At 37.1% G+C, this 24,492-nt stretch overlaps 1 long non-coding RNA gene across 2 annotated transcripts in view; it reads right to left on the bottom strand.

Annotated features, from left to right (window-relative positions):
* LOC115599435 overlaps nucleotides 1-7,688 on the bottom strand; it is a 74,433-nt gene extending 66,745 nt beyond the window's left edge. For both annotated transcript variants that reach the window (XR_003988424.1, XR_003988425.1), the window contains exon 1: nucleotides 7,629-7,688. This is a non-coding gene — a long non-coding RNA (uncharacterized LOC115599435). The remainder of the gene's footprint in view (nucleotides 1-7,628) is intronic.
* Between the last annotated feature and the right edge of the window lie 16,804 nt (nucleotides 7,689-24,492).

The raw sequence follows: 24,492 nt of genomic DNA on the forward strand, positions 1-24,492 counted from the left end.
AACAATTCTACACCTAGTAAAAGGATTTCTTATAATTAGCCCACTCTCCTTCAGAGGATTTATTTTTTGCTGGCAAATACAGTCCACCATAGTCTCCTCACTTAACCACACAAGAGAACACAGAGCAAATCTTGTAATTAGATATGGAGGGATTTTATCTGTAATGTTATGTATGGCATGACTAAAACACTTATTCATCATTTTCTGCAAAAAACTTTGGTATTTAGGAAGCTGTTGGTTATATGTAACTTTATTTATAAGTATTTTAAAGACTAGAAGAGTCTGAGAAACCACTGTTTTTTAATTTGTCTACTTGCTACTTTGTGAAGCTGGTTGTGAGTTGCATGGTTATTATTGTTTCCTTGAAGCTGTAAATAAGTCATAGCATATTTTTCTTAACTGCCTATGTATGTATGCAGCTCTTCTCAGGAACTGGGATGAACAAAGGCCCATATGCACAAGTGCACAATGAAAAAACAAAAAGGAAAAACTGAGTGGGGTTGAACTGAGCACCTTTGAATGCATATCCATGAATACAGCTTTATAAGATTACTCAGCATAAGTCTTAGTTTGTGTTTTGAAGTGTGCTGTTTGTTTTTTTCCCCAAGTACTACTGGGAGAAACACATGTTCCTGCAGCATAACACTAGGGACAGTAGTTCTGCTCCCTCCTAGAAATTACATCTTCCTCCTCCTCCCACCAGAAACTTCATAATCATTTCAGATACTGTGACCCAAAATGTCTTACTATAGCTCTAAAAGCAGAATGACTGCAAGAAGCATAAATGCTTCTGCCTGCCGTAACATGAAGTAGAGCCTGTGCCTGGACACTTGCTTGCATGGAATTTTCAAGCCAGGCTTCCAAACCCAGACTTGCCAGCCAACACTGGTCATTTTGTTTCCATCAATAGATGTGTACACATTAACACATGGGGATGTTCCACCTAAAAATTATGCTCTTGGCTAGAGCTGTCCCTTCAGTGTAAATATATTAGCTCTCTAATGTTTATGTATCTGCTTGACAACTCTCTAGCCATGAGGATGGAGTTCTGCCAACCAAAATTTTTTCTTTCATCTTTAATGTAAACATTTACTTTGAAGTGCTCCAGTTTTATTGAATGAACAAATAACTTGTTTATGTAAAATATTCAGGGAAAATTTCCATGACCCTTCAGTATGTAATTCCAGTTTGCTTTCAGATTCATCCAGTGTATCAATAGATCTGGTTTTACAACCTTACAACAATGCTTATTCTCAGATATAAAACTGCACGAGTAGGAAAAGCTGAGGCTCAAGGCAAAATGTTCAAATCTAGATACTTAAGGTTAAGCACCTGAAGTCATATCTGCATACCAGTCACATAAGAACTATTTTTAGAAGTAACTAGGCTGACTGGATTGGTAATGGCATCATAAGTGGTTTTCCTGATAAAGACAGTACTGGTAAATCCGTTTATCTTGCAGTAATATATAATGTTGACTCTAACAAAAATGCAATATATATGAACTAAATATCAACAGTGTAAGAATCAATTTTCCTTGTGTCTCCCTTAGAGCTACCTTTTCCAGGATTACTTTTCAACTATAGGTTGAAGAAATCTTCCAGCTGCAGCCACTTGTATCTGCCTGCTCTCTGGACTCTTTGCTGCTTTCGCTACTGATCTTCACAGTGCACATCAGGATGTTCCAGAAAGCAACAACCCAACTGTACTGTGTATATGGTAGGTGCATTCATATGAGTGGGTATGGAAAGTATGTACCACATACAGGATCCTACTCACAGTTGGAGAAAATGTCTTTGAGTGTGCCTCTGGTCTGGTAACAGCTTGTAACTAGAGCTACAGGAGACTGATATGCTCTGTAGTAAATACATTTATCTCATTTATTAACAATAGTGTCATGCTCATCCATGTAGAATAATCTCAACTATTTTAGCTCAAGAATTTGAGCTAGATTAGGCTCCTTCAAGACATAGTGGAGGAACTCTCTCTTTCTGCCCATATAGGAATCCAAGGAGTGAGGACTGACTATGTACTCAGCACTGTGAAAAGCTGCTCAGTCAATGTCAAAGGAGACAATCCCCACTTCAGCTGGCAAAAGTGCTGTAGATGTAAAGTCTAGATTACAAAAGTTCTTCTTGGTCTTTGTAAAGTCAATAAAATAAAAGCACTCCATAACATAAATCTAAAGTAGTTACAAATCTGTCTCAACCTGGTAATAAATGGCATTATTTCAGGCCAGCATTCATGCAAGAGTCAAACATGGCAAAACACCAAGAAGAAAGGAGATGGAATCTCCCACCCCTATTTTTATACTTGTGTCCTTTTAATTGATTTTTACTACTCAGCCTCATTACTGGATTCTCTCAACTGGCCTTATTTTGCCTGCTGATCTGAAGGGCAGACAGTAAGTTGCCATTCCTCAGAAAGATTTAACTTCTCTGCCAAGCCCTGTTGTGAATTCATCTTTTCCTTCATACTGCAACACTGACTTTGGTTTAAGAAAGTGAACTTTTTTTGATACAGACAAACATCTCCATCTCCATCTCCATCTCCCTCTCCCTCAGTCACGAAATTTTCTCATCGATTTTAACTTGCTCTGGCTGGACTATAAACAAATTATTACTATTATTATTCAAATAATCTGAAAGGCCAGTATCATTAAATGAATATTTTCCATTCATCAGTCTAAACTAATATGTTTGGACATACCTGAAGCATGCTGCCTTTACATGAGGAAAGTATTGCTTGACTCTTCTTCTGTGCAATTTCTTCCTTACAATATTTGCTCTTAAATAGGTTAATCATTTTCTTCTGCCCTCATTGAGTCAGGAAAGCAAATGCACAGCTAACCTTAACACACTTTCCCAGGAAAGAGTTATTTGTCATTGCAAGAACTATGGCAGATCTAGGAGATACTAATAACTTGCCAGCCAAGTGACCTACATATGGCAAGATAGGCTACAGTCAGCACGCAAAAAAAAATCTTATATACACAAAAGAGGCACAATTCCATCTGGTTTGAGTTGTCATCTTAGTTTTATCTCATTTTGCTGAAAGTTTTGTCAACTTTTTTGAATGATCATCTCTTTATGCTAGAGAAACAAGAGAGCAATTGTATGCAGCACCACAACATTCTCATACTGTTATGGTTATGTGCTAGTAGAAAGGTCTCTAAAACCACTAAGCGTGCATAAACTGCAATAAATTAGGGGTAAGTGTAAAAAGAATAGGGCAAACCTAACTTCTGAAAAAATTAGCAAAGATCTAGGAGTCTCTTTGCATATTCAACATACTAATAACCACTGTTCTTCTCATGTATTAACCATCAAACAGAACAGACTTCTTCACAAGGCACTGCAACACTTCAGCGTGTACCTCAGCTGCAGTTTTGGACCTCTGAAAATCACTCTCCATAGCAGTAATCACCAGGTGGCACTATTGCACAGTCTGCTAAGCACTTCTCCAAGATCATGAACAAATGTCCCTTCTTTGGAAAACATGTTGGTAATAGAATTGCTGCCAATTTATTTTTTAAATTTTTTTTTTTATATATAAAATTTTGTCATGTCGTGTGTGTAGATATTTTTTGCATTTCAATGGTCACAGTAGGTTGCTCAAAATCCATTCTGCTAGATGTTCCTCCATCAGCAAGGCAAGGAACACATTCTTGAAGAAGTCAAATGAACTCTGTCCTGGTGTCATGTTGAATCCACACATCTTAAAAACATTTTGTTCTATGATCTCAAACAATGTTAACATGGCAATGCCACCCTAAGTTGTGCAGCAGGCATCAGCATGTACTATACAATTGCTTTTTTTCATACCCTTCATAGGAAGGGTAGAATTTGTGACAGACAAGTCCAGAAAATTCCCTGGAAATGCAGAGCAGGATGGAGAGCTGAATTAATAAACCTTATAAATCTCTTTATTCAGAAAGCATAAGGGACATAACACTCACCGCTGAAAATTAAGCATTTCCCACCTCTCTGCCACAGAACTCAGCAGCTAGAATGCTTCTGTTATTTTAGAAGTGCTGCTATATCAATATGTTGTAGGTATGTATCATGTAAAAATATTTCTAAGTAAACAAAAAAAGCATACAGAAGGTTTGCAATACTCTGTTTTAATAGGAACAATTGTATTTAGAGCTTGTACATCCTCCAAAACCCTTCCTTAGAAGTTTAAAGAACAGAATTATTTCAATGAATGGTGATAGTCTAAAATGTCTCTCTCACTCCATGAGCCTGTTGTAGTGAGTGCAGTTAAATGCCAATGCACAGCTGCATCAGGCTAAATTCTGCCTGATGGACAGTTTCCAGGTTTATGACATCTTGGATATGAGACTATCAGGCCAAAGCCCAAGCTTTAAATTTCTTACAATGATGCCAAGTGGAAATCATCCCAGCAAAGAGAGTCCAAAGAATGCTTTATGCACCATTAAGCCCTGAAAAAGTGATTTAAAATAGCTTTAGGTCCATGTGTGGGTCCTCTGTTGTGGTGAATTACATTTCCATGCATAGTCCCTCTTCACTTCATCATCAGCAAAGCAATGTGCTGGTGAAGAGAATAATGCATGAAGTTTAAAATTAAATTTAACGATGAATTTTACAACAAAACCAAAGATTTTACTATTCTCAGGGTTTTGAAATGATGCATTAAAAAAAATAATATGCCTTTGTGTCTGGACGTGGCTTTTGGATTTCTAAGAACCCAGTGATTATGCAGTGCAGGCATATATTTTATCCATATATGAGAATATATTATACATACACACATCCATACCTCTGTTTACGTGTGCTGATCACAACAGTGGACCTATGTCTCATGCAAGTACCAGTGAAAACAATCTGAATGCTCCTGTTTCATGCAACCTGCTGACAACAGTATTCTCATGACAGTCTGGCTATCTTGGGCCATGCCTATCACTGACAAGCAATGAAAACTTAATTTGATTCCACTGCTTCTATAGGAGGAATAAAAAGCAGCAGAAAGAAAACAAGCAACCTAAGTTTGAATTACTTCACAGAAATAGCACAAAGCTGCTTGTTTCATGTTTCAATTCTGACATCTGAAAAAACAGAAGAATCCTCAGATGATAGGAAATCAGTATTATTGGAAGACTATATGTGTGGTATGTGTGCATTATCCTCTAAAAGATTTTTCTATAACCATTAATGGAAATATTATTTAATCAAAATAAAGGTCCCCAGCACATACAGTAAAAGACAACAGGTTAAAGGAAAATAAAAAAGACCAAAAGAAAAAGAAAGTTAATGACAGCTTGCATTTTAATGTGATGAGAGCATTTCTTGGCATTAGTAGATACTAATCAGAATTACATGCTTCTGTATAAGAAATACTTCTACCTAGCCACTTGAAAACTGTAAGCCCTTGAGAGCTGCAGTTAGATTTTGGTTACTGCATAAGCATCCTCATTTACTTCACTCATATTGGGAAGTATGTGACTCTTAAAGTTGTCTCAAGTAAAAGGTGCTACCTATACAAGGTTACCTCCAAACATCATGGATTATTTTCTTGGTTAAAAGCTTCCTCATTAATGTTAAACTAGATTACACTGAGAGTCTGAAGTGTTTTTGTAATTTCTCTTCAGGAAGTACACATAATCAATGATGTTTTTCTGTTTTTACTGTGCAAACATCAGAACAAAAGATATCAACATAGTATATTTAATAAACTCTATCTCTGAGAACAAACTGTTAATTAGAGTACAGCTGCATCCAGCTCCATCCTTTCAGTGTAATGAACAAATCAGTTAAGCATTTAAAATTCTATTTAAACTTGATTTAAATGTTTTGATGGAGACAAGTGAAGTGTGAATTCCAAAATGTTAATTTTGTTAAACAATTAGCTAAAGCTTGAAAAGAATCATAGACCATTGTGCAACAACAGATCTCATCGTACTCTATTAGCAGGACAAAAAACTAGGTTCTAATGAACAGCAGGTAGCAAGAAAAGTTAATAACAAGTCAAGTTTGACCATAAGTCAGTTTTAAAAGAGCCACTCTCTTCATATCAGCAGAAATATTGTATATGGCTTTTGTTATCTCTTGTTTAACCTCAAGACCCATGGTTGTCCTGAAATTGAGATGCCACAAAGTTCCTAGAACCAAAAAAGTATGATCTGTTTTCTGATCTTTGCAGCAGTGAAAGTAAGGCAAACTGATAACATTTGCAGAAGTTACTGCCTCGCTGTATGACAATTATTCAAAATACATGTGCATAATTTACTTCCTGGGAAGGGTTAAGGCATCAAATAAAACAGTGATTGGTGAATTTCAAAGGCTATTGTTTTGGGGAGTTAACTGGTTAAAAGAATTCATTTCTTTTTCAGCTGATTCTGTTCCTTCTCTACTTGCCAATCATGTGTTCTCTATTAACTAACAAAAACCTCAGTAGCTCACTAAGTGCTGTACCTCAATAATCCCTAGGCACCCCCAAATCATCTTCCAACATCAGACAGAAGCAAATTCTTCAATTAATGGTCAGAAGAAAAAACAAAAGCAGCAGCTAATGTACTAAAAAACCTGTCATTAACAGCAGTAATGTCCATTGCTGTGCCTGCAGCAATAATAAACCATATTCAGTGGATTCAGAATCCCAGTGATCTAGTAGATTTCTATGTTGGGCGAGGGAAATATGAAACTACACAGTTTCATTTAACATCATACTGGTAATGGCCTATTTTCTCTCACAAGGTAAGATTTCTCCTTTACTATTTAATAGCTAAAGACACAGCTAACATAAAATTGCCTTTTTTTAAGAATTAGAACACTATACTCTCACACAGCCTACAGCTGAGATCCTCCACTGAAGAAATATAACTGCCTCTAGTCTGAAACTGGGGAGTTTTTAACCATTGCAAGAGCTGCACTTGAAAGTAAGCCTATAGTCCATAATTCTTTGTTTGTCCTCATTAACCGAGCAACTTCTAATGGACTGAATGGTCACCTGGTATCTTGCCACAATAGAATTAAAATCATCTGGCGAGAAGGAAGACTGCATAAACTTCAACATTAAATTGTCAACATCTCTCAATAGTTTTGCACCATTTTAATAGTTATTTATTTTTGCTGACAAGTTGCAAAATCCAAGACCACTAGAGATTTCATATAAATTACAAATATGGAGTCATTCTGGATGGTAAAGGAGGATGAAGTTTTATGTCTGGAATCACATATGCAATAATTTATTAACAGGTTATAGGGAAAGAGATGGTTCCAAAATAAGAAAAAAAGTATTATGAAAGATAAAATACCTTTTAGGGATTAACATGTAAGACCTTTATGCCAAGTTTCCTATTTATCTGTATTCCTTGTGATTTATATATAAACATAAACCAGTATTTTCCTACCTCCTATTTTTAAAGAGAGAAATATAAAATCCACTATTACAATATAACCGTCAGCAGCTTTTTTGACTCTATCAATTCAGCATATTTTCCCTCATCTGTCAGCAAACAGCACTGCAGTAAACAGACACACAACATCCTAAGCTAGCTATGAATATATAACAAAGTAAATTACCTGTATCAATTTAAGATAAATTGTTATGGTTAGCAAAAAAATATGTATATTAGGCAACTGCTAGATTTGACATAAATAACTGACCTTTCAGAACTGCATGAAAATGATATGCTTCAGTCCCTGGAGTTCAAGGCTTAGTAACACAACATTCTGTTGGGCGTGCAAGTAATGACCTTGTTGGGAGCAGTAACAGATTAATCAACATTAACTGGTCCTCAGCTATGCACAGGTGCTGGCACTTTGGAGATTGCTATTCTTGGTAACATCTGATCTCAGCTGTAACTAACCTATGTAAAGATGAAGCTAAAAGAGACCTCCATGTTAGTTTTCCAGCCTGAGTGTGAGGAGAGAATTAATATGAGCTCAGTCTGGCATATAATAAAGTAGCCTAAGGCTTCTGTAACCTTTTGCTAACTCATACCTGAGTAATCACAATAACCTGAAGATGTGTCTTGTGGGAGAGAGGTGGAATTGTCAACCATCCCATCCCCTTTGGAAGGACTTAGAAGTTGACCTATTCACATTTTCACATCATCTGACTCAGAACACTTTTCAAAACTGTGAACCTCATTCACAGAGAGAAGCTTCCCTTATGTTCAGAAAGAGCATACAACTCTTGATTCAGAAGCACAGATAACCTGGCTGGTATCTCTTATTAACTAGATTTTTGTATTAATTAGGCTGCTAGGCAGATGCTTAAGGAAGCCCAGCAAAAGACAGATCTATGAAGACTTCTGCAGACACAAGAGAGCAAATTCTACTTGCATTAAGAGACCAACTAAGTATGAACGGACTGCGAAAAAAACCTCATGCAGATGTAACTAAAAGCTTAATTAAAGCACCATGATTGTGCAGCTGATGGGCAGAACTATTTCAAACTTGGTCAGCTAACATCACAGAGTAAACCTGCATCTGTCTGCAAGTGTGTGCAGATATACCCTAAGTACATACCCAGCTACCCTGGACAGATGGACATCCAACATCTTGCTGCTGCAAAGCTTGAAGTTTAGTATGTAGTGTCCCTTTGTTATTTGTCCTTAGTTTCCCCCCATCCTGTGTGCCCATCAGTACAAATATGATAATTTTTAACTCCTATAGACATAGCCTTTAGGTTCAATACTGTTAATTTCCAAAGCATGTAATTTTTCCTTACATTCCTCTTTTCCCCTCTCTCTTCAATTAACACTGCACCTTTCTTTATAAAATAGCCCACTCTGTTTGCTCTGCATTGCTCTCCACCCAGTCTTTCCCAAGGCAAGAGCAGAACTTTCCAATCCACAGTGTTTGGAAAATTCCATAATTAGGCAAAATGTGTTCACTGACACCTCTAGCAATTGCTCATTATGAAGAAGCTGAGAAAACAAATGAAGGAAAAAGAATTATGGAGGTCACTAACTATGGAGCCATTTGAGACTTAGGGGTGTAATGAATAGCCTTCTGGAACAAGAGAATCTGGCCACACAGACTGCCTTCTCTGGTAACCTGTTGAGACAGCTTATTTCTGTCATTCCTCTTGACCAAAATGAGGTAAATTAATGGCTTTCAAAGGTGGAGATATTTTACATGTTTCAGTTAAAATGGCTATTTAAACATGAAATGGGTGGCCTGGGCAGACTGTCAAGATGGGCTCAGTAAGGATTTTACCTTCTTCAAACTTTCCCCTGACATAATTTTACTTAAGGACACATGCTTCATGTGGATTGTGTGGTTTCTTTTTCAAGGGCAGAGCCAAAGTTTGGATCACAGAAAAGTTTCATATTCTGTCGTTAGGGAATCCTTTGATGGCTTTCATTGGTTTCACTTTTCCAGAAAGAAAGTGCATCTAAGCAAAGGAGAACAGAGTAGAAAAACAAAACACAGCACCATACTAGAGCTACAGCAAACCTCATCATAAAAGTCTACAAAGACATCACAAAAATTTACATACAGACAATAAACAAAATCTGGCAGCAGAGCCAAGTTACAATTAAAGAAATACAAAATGAGATTACTAGAAGAAACACATTCTGGCATGTACCAATTAATATCTCTATTTTAAAAAGGAGGTGGGTGTGGTGTGGAAAGCAGAATTATCTCCAAATTGTATCTTACTCTTTCCAAACCAAAAAACTTTATTCATGTCTTGTATTCTGTCAGGGCACAGCTCTCCAGAACACAAAGCAATCACAGCTCTCAGAATAGTACAAGATATGTGATGGCTTTCAGCACCTTGCAAAATAAAAATATATTGTATTGCCCTTATGAACACAATCTTTCCAGATCAATGAACCAAACCAGCAGATTTTTGTGTGAGGAGTACAACATGCAGGCTGTGCAAACTGAATCTGGCCCAAGTCACTGGAATGATTCCTATCGGTTTCCTTGGGACTGGGATCAGGCATTTATGTGCTGTGAACGAGGCCAGATTGACAGCCCTGGAGACTCTAAGTTCTGTTTATCCACATAACAAGCACAGTACAGGCAGGAACATGTGATCTTAACCCACACTGAGTTCCCTGACAGGAGGCCTCAGTAATTCAGCCAAAGAACAGCTTTTTCAGGTGAAAAGGGCATTTACCCATTTACCCCTTGGCCTCCCTGCTAAAGCTGCCAATTACAGTCAAATGTTAGCAGCTTATTTCTCCTTGCCCAAGCTATTGTTACCTCCAGTGGTGAAGATTTAATTGAAACACTTTTGCTGAAAGTTGAAAAGCAGATTTGTAACTTACTCCAGTCACAGCTGTGGCTAACTACACCACCTGGATTTGCAGACATATATTACATTATCTTACAAAACAAACTGGAAGTTTTAACAACCTTAAGTCCTGACCTTCAAGAGAAGGTGTAGCAACCACTCTTTGAGTTTGCATTTCTTTTTATGTAGAGCATGACAATGCACACAGCCATCTCTGACATCTTTGGTTGGCACAAATGGACTGATTCTTGTGCAGAGGTCCAGCACAAGCACCAAAAAATTCCTCAGTAGAGGGTCTTGGTCTGTCAGTTACCCACTGAAAAGTGTCAGCCACATTAAATTTATCTTCTTAAAGGAAATACAGAAAATAAAGTATTTCAAATTTGACAACATAAAAATATTCTCTGCTAATTTGCTATATTTTTTCATCTAGAAATTCTTTCACTTTCTGATGCATAAATATGTCCCGCCCTGTGAATTTCCGTCCAGACTTCTGCAATGGAAAATATCTAAACAAACCAGGCTTTAATGAATGTTAAGGGATATATAGATGTAAATCCAAGAATCTACAGAAATTTGATGTGGAGAGGGAACATTCTGCATTCATTTTTTTAAAAAAAAAGAACAAAACTTCACTATATTAAACTCTCAGATAGGAATAGTATTGTTTAATTCAATTCTGCAGCATTTCCTAAAAGGGCATTAAAACTAATGTAATGTTCTTTCAGTTCTTTCATCATCTAAGTGTTTCAAACAATACCATTTCTGCTGAAAAACTAGACTCTTCCATTTCCTCATGTATCCACCCCAAACCTTCAGCATGCCTCCACCTGTCCTGTCCCTCATGGCTGTAAGCCACCAGCTCAGACGTGAAGAATTCAGGTCTTGTCTATGTAACACACAATAAAGTTGACAGAGCTCATGTGAGGTGTGTGAGAGTCATGTTCCCCAGCTCTGTGAGGGGTTTTTGGGCAACTGACATGAAAATCAGCCCTGCACAACGGTGTAAGTGGTTTCAAGAGAGGGTCTCTGGTAATTTTCAGTATGTCAGCTAGCTCTTTAAACACTTACCTCATGCTATTCAGCCTTTTACCACCTAGCTTTGACACAATGCACACACACAGAGAAAGCTTTGCAGCTCAAAAAACACCTAAGCACATACAGATGAAGTCAGACGAAGTAGTTTTCCCCCACTCTGATTCTATACTGGCACTAAATGATTCTGTCCTTTAAGAATGCTAAAGAAGGAAAAAATGCCCATGGGAAAGATGCAAAAAGTTTCAGTCTATCTTCTCAGTTTACAGACATGTCAGGCTCTTAAGAACAAAGGACAGGAGAATTTCACAACACAGAACAGTCGGATTCAGCTCAGGATCCCTCCAGAATCTTCATGTCATTGCTCCACTATTAGCAGCATTACCACTTCACACTTTCTCTTCCCTTTCTACATTGGCACACAGCAGAGGAAGCAGAAAAGAACTTCACTATATCTCAGGTAGTCTTGACACCTGAGCATAATGTTGTCTGCAAAATTGTCAGGTTACAGCACCACACACTTCATCTCCATTCCTAAAAACTCTTACGCATCTGACTCCTGCTGAAATCTGGGCATGTGAATCAGGGGCACTGAACATCTAGGGCTAAGATAATTTCCATCAACTAATGTGAAGTCTGCAGCAGAGCCGTAACAGCTTCCATTCTCAGCTTCATTCTCTTCTGTCCCTTGCTTCAGTCCCTGGTTGCCTACCTATTGCTTTAACATCACTTTTATGATGAGCCTGAGTAATCTGTGTGGTAATCTGCCTCTTTCCATTCCTTACATTCCCCACATCTACTTTGGTTGTCCTCCTCTGAAAAATAAAGATAAGCTTTGCATCCTGACACCTTTATGGAAAATACAAAATATCAATCTAGCATTTTTATTATTATTTATTTTTTAAATGTGGAATGAATTTCCAAGCTGTCAAAAAGTAGGTTTGCAAATACTTACTGAAATAAAAATTTAGTTTTCTTTAATTGTCTGCACCACTGTGAAATTAGAATTACCATGCTGCACCCCACTGAAATCCAAATAGATTCCCACCTTCCTCTCAGGATACTCAAATTTTCCAGCATCCCTGACTAATTTAAGGATTAACAGATCTTTGGGATCAGTATAAGGAGAGGGCCTGACATCTAAGCCAGGTGCAGCAGTCAACTGTGAGTCAGAGCCTAGAGCAGAAGGAAAACTGTATCTGGCACACCTCAGAGCTGATAGCTGCTGCCTGCCTGGAGGCCTGATGTTAAGGAACTATAATTAGGACCCAAGAGGCTATGGAAGGAGAACTACAGCACCATCCCAGAGTCTGCATCACTATGACCTGAGGGAAAAGCAGAGGCTGAAAAATCATCTCACTTAGGGGATGCTAGCTGGTAAGCTATTACAGAAGAAAAACCAAAGAAACAGAGCCAAATGGAGCATCTTTGTGCTCACAATGACAAGTCACATACGGCCTGTAAAAACCTGAAAGCAATAGGTTGTGACATCTAGGTGACTATCAAATGCCTGTCACCAGGCTGAGAAAGCCATGCCTTTCTGCATTCTCATCTACAAGCACATAGGCTAGGCATACTTTATTCAAAATTAATTACATTTTCTTCCCATAAAAAGCAAGGAGACCAGATCAGGTTCAGTACTTCTGAAGAGGAATGGGTTCACTCCATGATGACTGGCCTTCAACATATTATCAATACCAGGCAAGGAAAGAAGAAATAATCCTAGGTGCAGTTCATCGCCAGTGTGGTAACTGCTGGCTGAGATAAGAAAGATATCCTTCTGATTTAGACAGGAGGAATAGACTGGTCAGGCCTCTCTGAATGTGTCACAGGGACTTGTTGCCACTGAACTGCAATTATGGAATTCAGTGATTTTGATGCACTTGCCTAATCTCTGTTCCCTGTGCCATAATAAGTAGTCCTGTTCTCTTATCTACTCCTTTCTACACGTTGCATTTTAACCACAACACGTTTTGAACATGGTGTGTTTTGCCAAACATAAATTAAACTCTTAAGGTGACATCTGTTACCTACACAAAGAAGGTCTTAGAAAACTCCCTTCAAAACAAGGGCACATGTACAAACTTGAATGTTCACAGTAGGTCCCCAGTCTCTTGCTTGTCTAACTAAGACACTTAGAAATTAGTCTGAACATGACAACTGCACATCTTCAGACAGGCCTGCAGTGCCTCTAGCCTTGGATTTTATCCTTCTACTGGATGTCATTCAATCACTTCCTCTCCAAGAGGAAAAACTGAGCTACAGCTCAGATGTATCACTGGCAGTAAATTACATCATGGGACAGAAAGTGTGACACAGAAGTGACCTTTTGACTCAATGAAATCCCAATTAGCTCAGTCAACAGAGAGAACTTAGGCAAACATGGAGAGGTCTAATACCTTCCACCCAAGAGACCTACAAATGCAAGTCAAAACATTGCAATGATGTAGTTGCCTTGATGTAACCATGAATTCCAAGTATTTCTGAATATTTCTAGATACAGTTCCATTAATAAACAATCACTATCCCTTTGGTTTTTGGCAACTGATCTTTTTACTGGTTCATGTCACTAACTCGTTTTCTTAAAGATACAATAAGTCCCAGTGCATATACTCTAAAAACAGAAGGTGAAAACATGGAGGTTGAAATATATCTTTCATCCAGAAAATATATTTGGATTGTACTTCAACACAAGATAACTGGACTAAACCATGCTCTTTACATATGTTATTCAGCATAAGCAAAAGACAAATGAAATTAAAAAAAAACTTGATCAGAGAGTGATTCATGCAGGATTCTGGATTTGGGTCTGACTGTTGGGTTTGAACCTTTGTTTTCCTCTCTCTTCCCAGCACCACTCTCACTGGAATCAGTGTCAAATATAGTTGAAAAACTCTCAAGATGACAGAGGGATTTTAATTATCTGAAGTCTCTATAATTGCTTCAATGCAAAGACAGAATGTCTGGGCTTAGCACAGAAAAAAAAATAAAAATCAGGATACCTGTTCTAAAGAAAACCATCAGTATAGGCTCCATTGTTTTTTTTCCTGGCACAGTCACTGCCCTTCTGTACAATATAGGACACCAAACCCTAAACACTCAGTCTGCAGATCATCAGAATGGTGCTGGCTCAGGATTCCCTTCTTGTCATTATCTTCTTTCTCTAAGCAAGCCTGAGAAATTTCTGTTACAGCAATTCCCAAGTTGCTGTCTACAGGGAGCTGCCTTGCTCTCCTCATTTCCTCAGAAGCCTTGGAAAGAGAATATGCACTAGTTTATCTCTTGCAACATAATAAGATGAGGACATCAGCCAGCTGGAAGCTTCCCCTAGAGATTAAGCAAGAAATGAAAGTAAATCAAATAAGCACCAACTTGAGGCCTGAAGCTGCCAGCCATAAATAAGAAACTAAAGCCTTCAAGTGGAGAAAGAAATAAGACAGCCAACTGGCCGGTCATCAGAGCAAAGAACAGAGAGAATAAAATGGAATAAATGGAGGACAAACTCATGCAATTTATTTTCTCACTTCAAAACAGAAATTGTACATAAGCAGACTAAAGACACAAAACTATGTCACTATCCAATTGCTGCAGGTATGCTTGCAATGAAAGAGAAGGTGGTGTCCCTGTGGCATTTAAGAATGGCTCCCATGCAAAATCACTGAGCTGAGCTTTATAGTAAAGGTTGAAGAAAAGAGGTAAGTAAAGATACAGGGATCAGGGAAGCAAGATAAAATACAAGATGGTTTCCATAACAATAGATTATGCCAGACTAATCCAATATCTCTTTCTTAAGGTAACCGTTGGCCTATGGAAACACAGCAGAAAAATACAGCAGACTTAATCTACCAAAAATTCAAGGAATCATTTAATAAAATCATGTATCAGAAATATTTTATTACTATAGCTAGCAAAGACAGAGATTAATTAGGCTGGTGAGGAACTGCCTAAAAACCTTAATTTGTGTTCACAGAAGCTCTAGTTTCAGATTGGCCATTTCATATTTTCATTAAGCTTCACAGGAGAAAAGTGAGGAATGAAACAATCAAACCTGCTGATGACAGAAAGTTGGAAGGCTTCATTAGTAAGAAGACAAGGGTATCACACAGGCAAAAGTAATTTCTTTGTGGAATTACAGAAATTGATCTGTTACTTATTAAATCTGCCTTGGTTTTTTCATACAAAAAAAAACCCCAACAACTTTAAAGTGCTATATTCCAATGAATGAAGAATTATGACAGATTTCCTTTTTCAGCTTCCCTGGCAGCTTAGTGAAGCCTTCACAAATTAAAAAACCATCTAAAGCTTTAATTTAAACAATAAAATTTTTGCAAAAATTCAAGTTATATGACAGCACAAAAGCACAAACTTGATTTTACAGCATAGAGTATATGCAACAAGGTTTTGCATTTTCTTCTGCACTAGACATAATGTAGCCACTCTGAAGCTCTAAAACGCAGAACTAAATTCCAGTAGGTATGCATGTATTGCCCCTGTATGTGCCAGACTTGTGTTGTTACCTCTGAAATATGGAAAACTGCCATGAAGCTTTGTAGAACTGAATATGAAGCTAAAATGAGTTGAAACCAGCTTGTGAAACATCTAAGTTTAGGCAACATACTCAACAAAGCTTCAGTCCTTGAGATACATCTGTGAAATCCCAAATGATGTGGAGTTAGCTTGAAAAAGCATGAAAAGACTTCTGAAGTAAGGGTGAGACCTTGGAAGAAGAGAGGTGACAGTGAATGCAGAGGTAATGCTAAGCATTGTAGGTAATGAAGCCATAGGTAGGTCTTATTTTCTTCCAGAGTTTTCTTAGAGTTTCACCTTTTTCATGTCTGTGGAGACATCACAGAAATCATCAGAAAAAATCATACCATCCACACAGGATTTCAACCTTTCACAGGTGCAGAAATGGCAAGATATCTTTCATGATTTTAATATCAACTCCAGTAAGACTTTAGTCTATCAACAGGATTTTTAAAAAGTGTTCCACTATTAAAGTACACTTTGATTTTCAATATAAAACCCTACCATTTTAAATCCAAGATATTGTGGTATAGAACAGATAAACAATGATTTCCCATCACCAATGAAAAGATAAAGATGAAAAAATGTTCTATAAAACTGCCCTTCAAAAGAAGGAAGGAGTAAAGAAGAAAAACAACCTCCATATGGCCTCATTCTCCTCTGTGGATCTGAGTTTAGCACAGACTATGTTTACTATATTGCATCTGTCATCCCTCTGACAGAGCTTCCATGTGCATCACAGGAAGCCCAGGAATCAGATGCCATGGAAAACTAAGTCCAACAACAGTTTACAGAGATGACTGGAATGTGTAGTATTTAAATTAAAATTTATGGAAGAAACCACAGAGAAAACACAAACCTATATTTAGGGGAATATCAAGTGATCTTAGACAAAAAAGCCAAGAGTGTACATAGAAAATGGGTCTCTGACCAGCCAAACAATTTCCTGGCTGTTGATGCCAATTTTTTGAGGAAGAAGCCTCCGGTGTCGGACACCTTTCATGACTATTTTCTCTGCTGAGTATCCCTCAAAGAGAATACTTAACATATATGATTCTGTGAATACTGCCCGAGAAAAATGTTATGTATACAAATGGCAGCTTCTCATTTAATGGGATGTTCACTTGCATGAGGTTACTCATTTGGCTCCTTAGTACTGAAGCTAAACTGAAACTGAAGAGACTTTGAGGAATTACATGAACTTAACAACTTGAGCATGCTATCTTTTTTTTATTCAAAAGAGACGTTCTGTGAAAAAGCCTTTGAAATACATGTCCTGTTGAACTCATGCCTGCTTCTGGATTCTTCCCTTTCCATCTATTCTGTTTTCTGCTATTCACTTTCACCATGGGAGTGGTCATTCAAGTCACTGTTATTTTACTGTTTAGTTGAATTATTAGGCTTTTAAAACAAACAAACAAACAAAATGGATATTTAGATATCTCAGAATGTCTGTGTACTGTTTCTGAACAGAACACATTGACATGAACACTTGGAAGGCACACTTAACCTAAGAACTGAAATAAAAATTTTATTACAAGATTTTTTATTTGAGAAAAATTAATTTGAAAAGATAATAATAGCTTGTAAGCACACATATTGTGAAAAAATATTTTGCTTAGCATGAGTATATGTGTACAATCACACTTTGCTTTTTTGTTTCACATTATTTATTTTAGAATCTGCATCCCTGTACAAGAATATATTCAGCTCTGTGATACTTGTAAACAAATCATTATCTACAGAGAAAGAGCAGAAAAGGGAATTCTCTCTTTTCTTAACACCATGAGCCTCAAAATGTTCCCACTGAACTCTGCCATATGTGTCATATGTCCAAACTGTGGTTGCACAGAAGTGGATCATAAAGATTCATGAAAACGAAGTGCAAAGGGATAAAAATATAATAGAAAAATATTTTCCAATTAATGTCTATGGAAACATAGTAATCCTTCAAAAAAGGAACAGAAGGAATGTCATTTGGTTTCATTGCACCTCCTGAATATTCCCAACTAATAACATGAGCTCACTGAATAAATTCAAATGACTGGTTTGAGACAATGAATGAAGCAGTTGCAGTGAATTACCTGTTTATCATTACCTAAAATGTTACAAATTCAAATACTTTAAACTCTTATTGAATTCCTAATGGAACCACAAACATCCATCACAGCACTGAGGAATCTTTGCTGAAGGATCACACAAAGAATCCTTTGCTGAAAAGACAAAGGGGGGAAGCAGTCTCTAGAGAATTCTGTCTGGTTTGCTTCAAATATTCTCCCTGCAATTCTCCATCTCTGGAAGACAAAGGAGGGGGAATCTACTCCCTGATGCTAGTGTGAATTTAGCTTGTGTCTTTGCATCTCCATGGAGACAATGTAAACACATCTGTTTTCTTTCTGCACTTGTGATGGAAGCATTCTACACAGAATTCATAGTTGCAGGGAATGAAAACATTATCTGAGGGAATAAGCAGGGAGAATTCTTTACCACAGTGACCAAAGCAGACCTGTTCTAGTCCATTTACATCAATGATCAGGAACCAAAAGAAAAGACCAGTGAGTGTAAAGTCATGTCCTAAAGCCTGGAGCCTATGTCTCTTGATATTTGAATTTAATGCTTAGTAAAATAACAGACATTTAGCTCATCTTGGATAGGGAGAAAGAGAAATATAAATGCGAGATATTAAAGGCCATCAGATAGAAAGCAATGTTCTAGAATTCAGAAATGTCAATAGGATATTACAGTGTTGCCACAGCCATTATATATTGTTGGCTCTTTGTGTAGTCATTACAACGAAATAATTAGCAAGACCTGACAACAAAACTTCATTGAAGAAACAATTTTGTAAATATATTATTTGTAAATTTATTTTACATTTCCCCCAACATTTCTTCAGTAATGAAAAAGGAAAATACAGTGCACTGCAACTGTGCCAAAACTACTAGTTCACCTCGTTTAACGCATTTCAACTCCAGAACTGGCAAAGGAAAAAGTTTAAACCAGCATTCATTGTTTGAAAAGCTGCATGTTCATTCATGTGCCTGAAGCATGTTAAGCTGGTTCTTACTAGTCATAGGAATGTCCCATGTTCCATGTTAATACATGACTATAGCATCATATATCACTCCAAAACACCCCTGTCTACAAAAGGAAAAAATAAGAAATCAAGATATTCTATCCGAATTTTACTGTTTTGAACAAAATAAAACCACTGATTTTAAAAAATACACCTCATTTACCACAACCTCACAGTCTTCCATATGCGTTCCTAATATTCCAGCATTCTGTTCAGCATTCCTGCTTGTAAAATCTTTAGCCTTCAATATAAACTAGTCCCATGAAACACTGATCAGTTTTTGGCTGTGACTGCACACCTAGAAATATGAAGTTCTTTCTGTAAAGTGCCCTCTCTTAAATAGAAGTAATTACTCTTTGCCACACAAAGTCCTCACAACAGTAAAGAAACAGAATTGTTGTTTTAAAGGCATACTGGAAAATTGCAAATACCAACCCTTGTTATGGACTAGTAAAGTACCATTAGCTTGTTTAAAAAAAAGGTAATGCATATGCTTCATAGGGAGAAAGTATTAAAATTAATTTGTATATTTAATAGCTTAGCATTTTAAAGGCCCTTGACAGGTCTACACAATATGCAATATAATGTGATCCTTCTGACAACCATGGTAAAGTAATCAGAGCTTCAGATTCTGATAAATATGGTCCAGCTTGGACTCTTCTAAAACACTAACTGAACATGGGATTTTTGATAACTTTGCTCTATGCTACTAAATAATGACAATTTCCCAGACTTTTGGGAGTGAAAGAAATGTATATGTGCAGCCTCTGTGTATAAAAATATATTAATTCATACATAAAAGCTTTAAACCCTTTCATTAAAAGCATATCTATATTTAAATAGGTCTTATTCATTTGCCTATAACTGATTACTTCCTTCTCAGATAGCACCAAAAAGGAGACCAAGCATCCATCTATTCTGTGTGAGCTTCTAAATGAATAACACTACAGTGTTTTGCAATGTGTAACATTTTGGTTGCTATTTAGTTCCCTACTAAGGAGAGCTATAAAATTATAAAGATAATATTATGCAAAATTGCTTTTGTAGCACTGAAATGACAGAGATAATTCCCTTATCATGGAAGTGTCTTTGCATTGCAAGACAAATGACAGTTAGACATGCAAAAGGGAAAAAAAATCATTCAAACCCTTGGAGCCCCTAGATGAGCCTTAAGGTCCCTTTCAATCTGAAACATTCTGTGATTCCGTGTATTCTGATTCCTATCTAGCTCCACTTCCTACTAAGCTTGTTACATGCTTCATTCAATAAAATGTATGGCCAGCTCCCTAAAAATAAATGTATGTTTAATTCTCAGATGTTACCCTAAAGGATTTAAATTCATCTGTCAGAGAAGAAAAGAGATAACTGTAGGTAAGAGCTATACCTTAGGTTTCATCCCTTTCAATTTTAATACTCCAAATTGTCCAGGAACTCACATGAGATTGGGGTCTGAGCAAAACAGACATTTTTCTGAACTTCATGTACAACTAATACTGAACATTCAGTCTTAAGAAGGATTATACCTTCCCAGCAAAATAATAACCAATGTCAGGAGGAAGAGTCAAAGTAATCACATGAAAGAAGCTTAAGCATAAACTTTCTTTAGGATAATACAAAATAACTTGTCTGGGTTGCTTTTATGCCTTTTGGAATATTATGGTTGTATTTTTTACGCCTTTTGGAATATTTACTAAGGAATTCCATGACATGGCAATATTTAACATGAAAACGGCACAGTAATTTTTTTTTTCAAAGCTTGAAAGGAATTTTATTTTATGATGTCAATTTTCTGACTGTATAATGCATAATAAAAGAGGCTTGTATGCTTTTGTTGACAAAAACATAAAAATATCCTTGGAGATGGTGTGAAAACTTTCACTTAAGTTTTTTAAAAGTAAGATAAAAGACAAAATGCCTGAGCTCCTTTTAAACAAAGCAAACATATCTTACTGTCCAATATAAGGCTGTGGATTGTCATGCCAGGGCAGAAGTCATTTGTCAGTATTTACTGACAATATTCTTCTTCAGTTAGGGCTGACCAGAGACAGAGCCCAGCTCTGGGCACACACCCAGCTGGCACTCTTGGATCACAGTAGCTCTTGTCCCTTTTTCAACTTTGCTGGCAAAGAATCAGCACAGATCCCAGGGATGAATTAATGTACTGTAAAAACATATACCACAGAATCTTCCCTTGGGAAAGGAGTCCATGTTCACAGAGAACTGTCATTCTAATTGAAAGTTTCATTGACTCACGAAGTGATTCTTAATTACGATTTAACACATTTATTAATTTTCCATAACTTTAAGAATGTTCACTAGCAATGGCTTCCAAACAGCAATAAAAAACACAGAGTATACATTTTCTCGTTATATTTCTATTATTTTATATTAAAAATTTTTCAGTGTCACTTGTATGGTAAGTGGATAAATATTATGGATTTTCATCAAACAAATACCCACCTTCTTCAAGACAATTCCTGTCATCCGGTAATGCTGACAGAAATATACCATATCTTCTGTTACTTATAGTTACTTAAAATACCCCATCTCTTCCCAGAAGTCTAGCCTCTGGCCACCAAAATCAAACAACATATATAATCTATATAATCAATGCTATAATCAAACAACATACAAGAATCTATGGCTGAGCAAGAATACTGTGTTTTAAAAGCAATACTTCACTTTTCTTCCAACTAGCTCCTGTACAAAAATCAGCATCCAGTTAACAATAAATTGTGGTAAATATTTCTGATCCATGTGGAATAATTTTGCACTTAAAGAGCTGAACACTGCATGTACTCTTCTGCAGAACCAGTTGCACAGCTGTATCTCACCAGCTGCTGTCTGCATGAAGCCTTCCCAATGTGACTTTCTAGCAAGTATTTTGTGACTTGGTATCCATCTGGCATTCAGCACTGTATTGTCATCAACTCCTTCTTCTCTGAGACAGTTTTCTCTTTGAATTCAAAGCCATCATTGTAGTATCATTAATTCTAAAAACATGGATCTCCAGATCTCTGGAGGAAAGGTTCAAGGAATTTTTTTCTGTACAGGCCTCTGCTGAGCTTCACCCATAAAACAGCTGGGTATGGCTTCACTGCTTGGAAGAGACACAAGGCAGCAAACCCCTATGTTCCATGACTGTAAATCAGGACACTGATGAAGATTACCATGGCTCTAGCCAGTACAGCTCTAGTTTATATTAGGTCTAAGATTTGATGATGAACATTACCCAGAGTTTAAGCAACTGAATGCAACATGGTGTTACTATAACAAATAACCAATTTTGGCCTTTTGTGTCCATAATTAATTCACATATTTAGTTGCATAGCTAAATATCTTTTCCATCCATTTAGCCTATTGTATAATAAAATCCCACCCACCATACAATTAACCAAGCACTTCAGAAATATGAGAATGATGCACAGCTCTTTTATAGCAGTTATCTGAACCTCAGGCTTTCAGAAATTATGAGCAGCTGACCTTTAGGGGAAAAAGTACAAAAGAACTGTAGAATGGCATTTTTGAACAGTTCATCAGTTTTAGATTCTTTATTTTTGGAGTTCAGCTATTGTTAAACCCCAACCGACAGTCCTAATAGCTAAAAAGTTTTCAGAGAGGCTCAAGTTTCTGCCTAAATAACTGTTTCCAATAGCTAAGACTGCAACTAAAACTGCATGTGCAACAAGAGCAAGCTGGGAAGTAGAGAGGTGATCACATCAATAGAACTTACCCCTGGAAAGTGTCAGAACAAGGAACAAGGATATCAGTAGGGAGTTAATGCTACCAATGGTGCAAGCCAACGGTTACTCTTCACATCATTCACTGCTTATCAAAAGGAAAATAATAATTACAATTCTGTTACCGCATGAAAGAATTTAATGGAAAAAATTCTTTCTGTAAAGCTCTGTAAAATTTATTTCTGAAAGAAATTTTCTAAAAAGCAGGATACTCACATAAAAGCAATTAATTACTGATGAATCTTTTTTAGGCCAATTTGTTGGTCATGAATTCTCACTAATATTTGGCGTTCTGCATATTTTCTAAGGAGCATTATCTGCTCAATATGCAACAAGACATGATGTAAATTGTCAGGAAAGCTACTTTTTCAGATTCTAACAAACTGTAGTTTGTTTTGGTGTGGGTTTTGTGGTTTTTTTTTTAAGAGGGTGAAGGGGAAAAGAGACCATAATGCAATTTGCAGTGACCTACCTTTGATCTCCCCTTCCATCTTCCTGTGCAACATTGTTTTTGCAGCTGTTAATCTCCCCTTCCTCTCTTTTTAAACAAGTCTTAGATTTTTTTAAGGAAATTCAGGAGTCCTAAGGAGTTTGAGGCACATTCATGGACTCTGTCATATATTGTTCAACTAATTTATGATCTTTTGTCTCAAGTATACATATAAGCCAGGTCAGGCAAGCACAAATGCAACTCATTAACTGCTGAAGTATGAACCTGATTAATACCTTCAACCAGAACTAACTGTTAAGGCAAGCTGGGCAACAGGCAGCCCTCCTTTCACTTTTTTTGGAGTCTGTTCTCAACATTCCGAAACAGTCCTGCTTTTTAAGAAATAAGTTTTATCACAGTCACAGAAAGAGTAGGAAGTGAGGGCAGAAATTGTGATAAAGGTAAACAAGTATCTCAGGATTCAAGCTTCAGCTTTGAGCAGATGATGTCAGAACTGCTAAGCTCTGGCAGAACTGCCAATATGGAAAATAAACTAAGAAACAGATGGGTCTACTCACTGACAGAGCAACCTTTCCAAAGGGAGATCAGCTGCAGCACAAGTAATGCGAACCACAATTCTGCATCCATGCATCATGCTGCTGAGAGAATGTAAATGGAGGTGTGAAAGAAGAGGATACCAACTCTGACATACCACACAGATATCTCTCTGTCCAAATTAACATTGAGAAAGACATGCTACCAATCAGTAGAGATTGTGTGATTCCACTAGAGTAAGCTGATGCACAGTAAACAGAACAGGAATGATGGCTTAGTTCTAAGTGATAGCAGTAGCTTGAGCCATCAGATGAGAACTGGGCCACTGAAAAAGCCACACACGTGAACACAGGAATTCAGTGCTTGAAACAGTTCTATGACAGACTGATTAAGCATTCAAAAAGAATTCATTCCTTGGCTCCAGTAAAGAATAGTGTAGAAAATGCTTCCCTGTCCTGCAGAAATCTAGGATTTAACTTTCTTGTATAACTTCAAAATGGAAAAAAGCAACAACATAGGAACACACCCAAAAGAACCCGAATTTGAAAGCTGGCCAGCTGACAGCTCTTGAGCCACAGACAGGTTGCAAGACATTCACATGTCATCCCCTTGCAGTATTAAATCCAAGTGAGAGTAGTGTAGCCTTACCAACACAGGAACTGCTAAGAAATTCAAACTGCTAAACAAGTAAGCCAAGCAACTGAAAGAACATCAGCAGGATCAATCATTTCCTGGAAACGAGCAATAATGCTAAAACAAAAAAATCTTTAAGATTTCCATCCTATAAACTCTTCTTCTGTCTCCAAACAATGAGATGCAGTATTAGGTGGCTCTGTTTTAAACATAAGTTTTGGTAGGTGGTCCTCAAGTCAGAAAAAGCCATCCAACCTCCAAAAGTTCATCAGTTTAAT

The sequence above is a fragment of the Calypte anna genome, chromosome 20 (genome assembly GCF_003957555.1).
Source record: "Calypte anna isolate BGI_N300 chromosome 20, bCalAnn1_v1.p, whole genome shotgun sequence".
In the NCBI taxonomy this organism is placed as follows: Eukaryota; Metazoa; Chordata; class Aves; order Apodiformes; family Trochilidae; genus Calypte; species Calypte anna.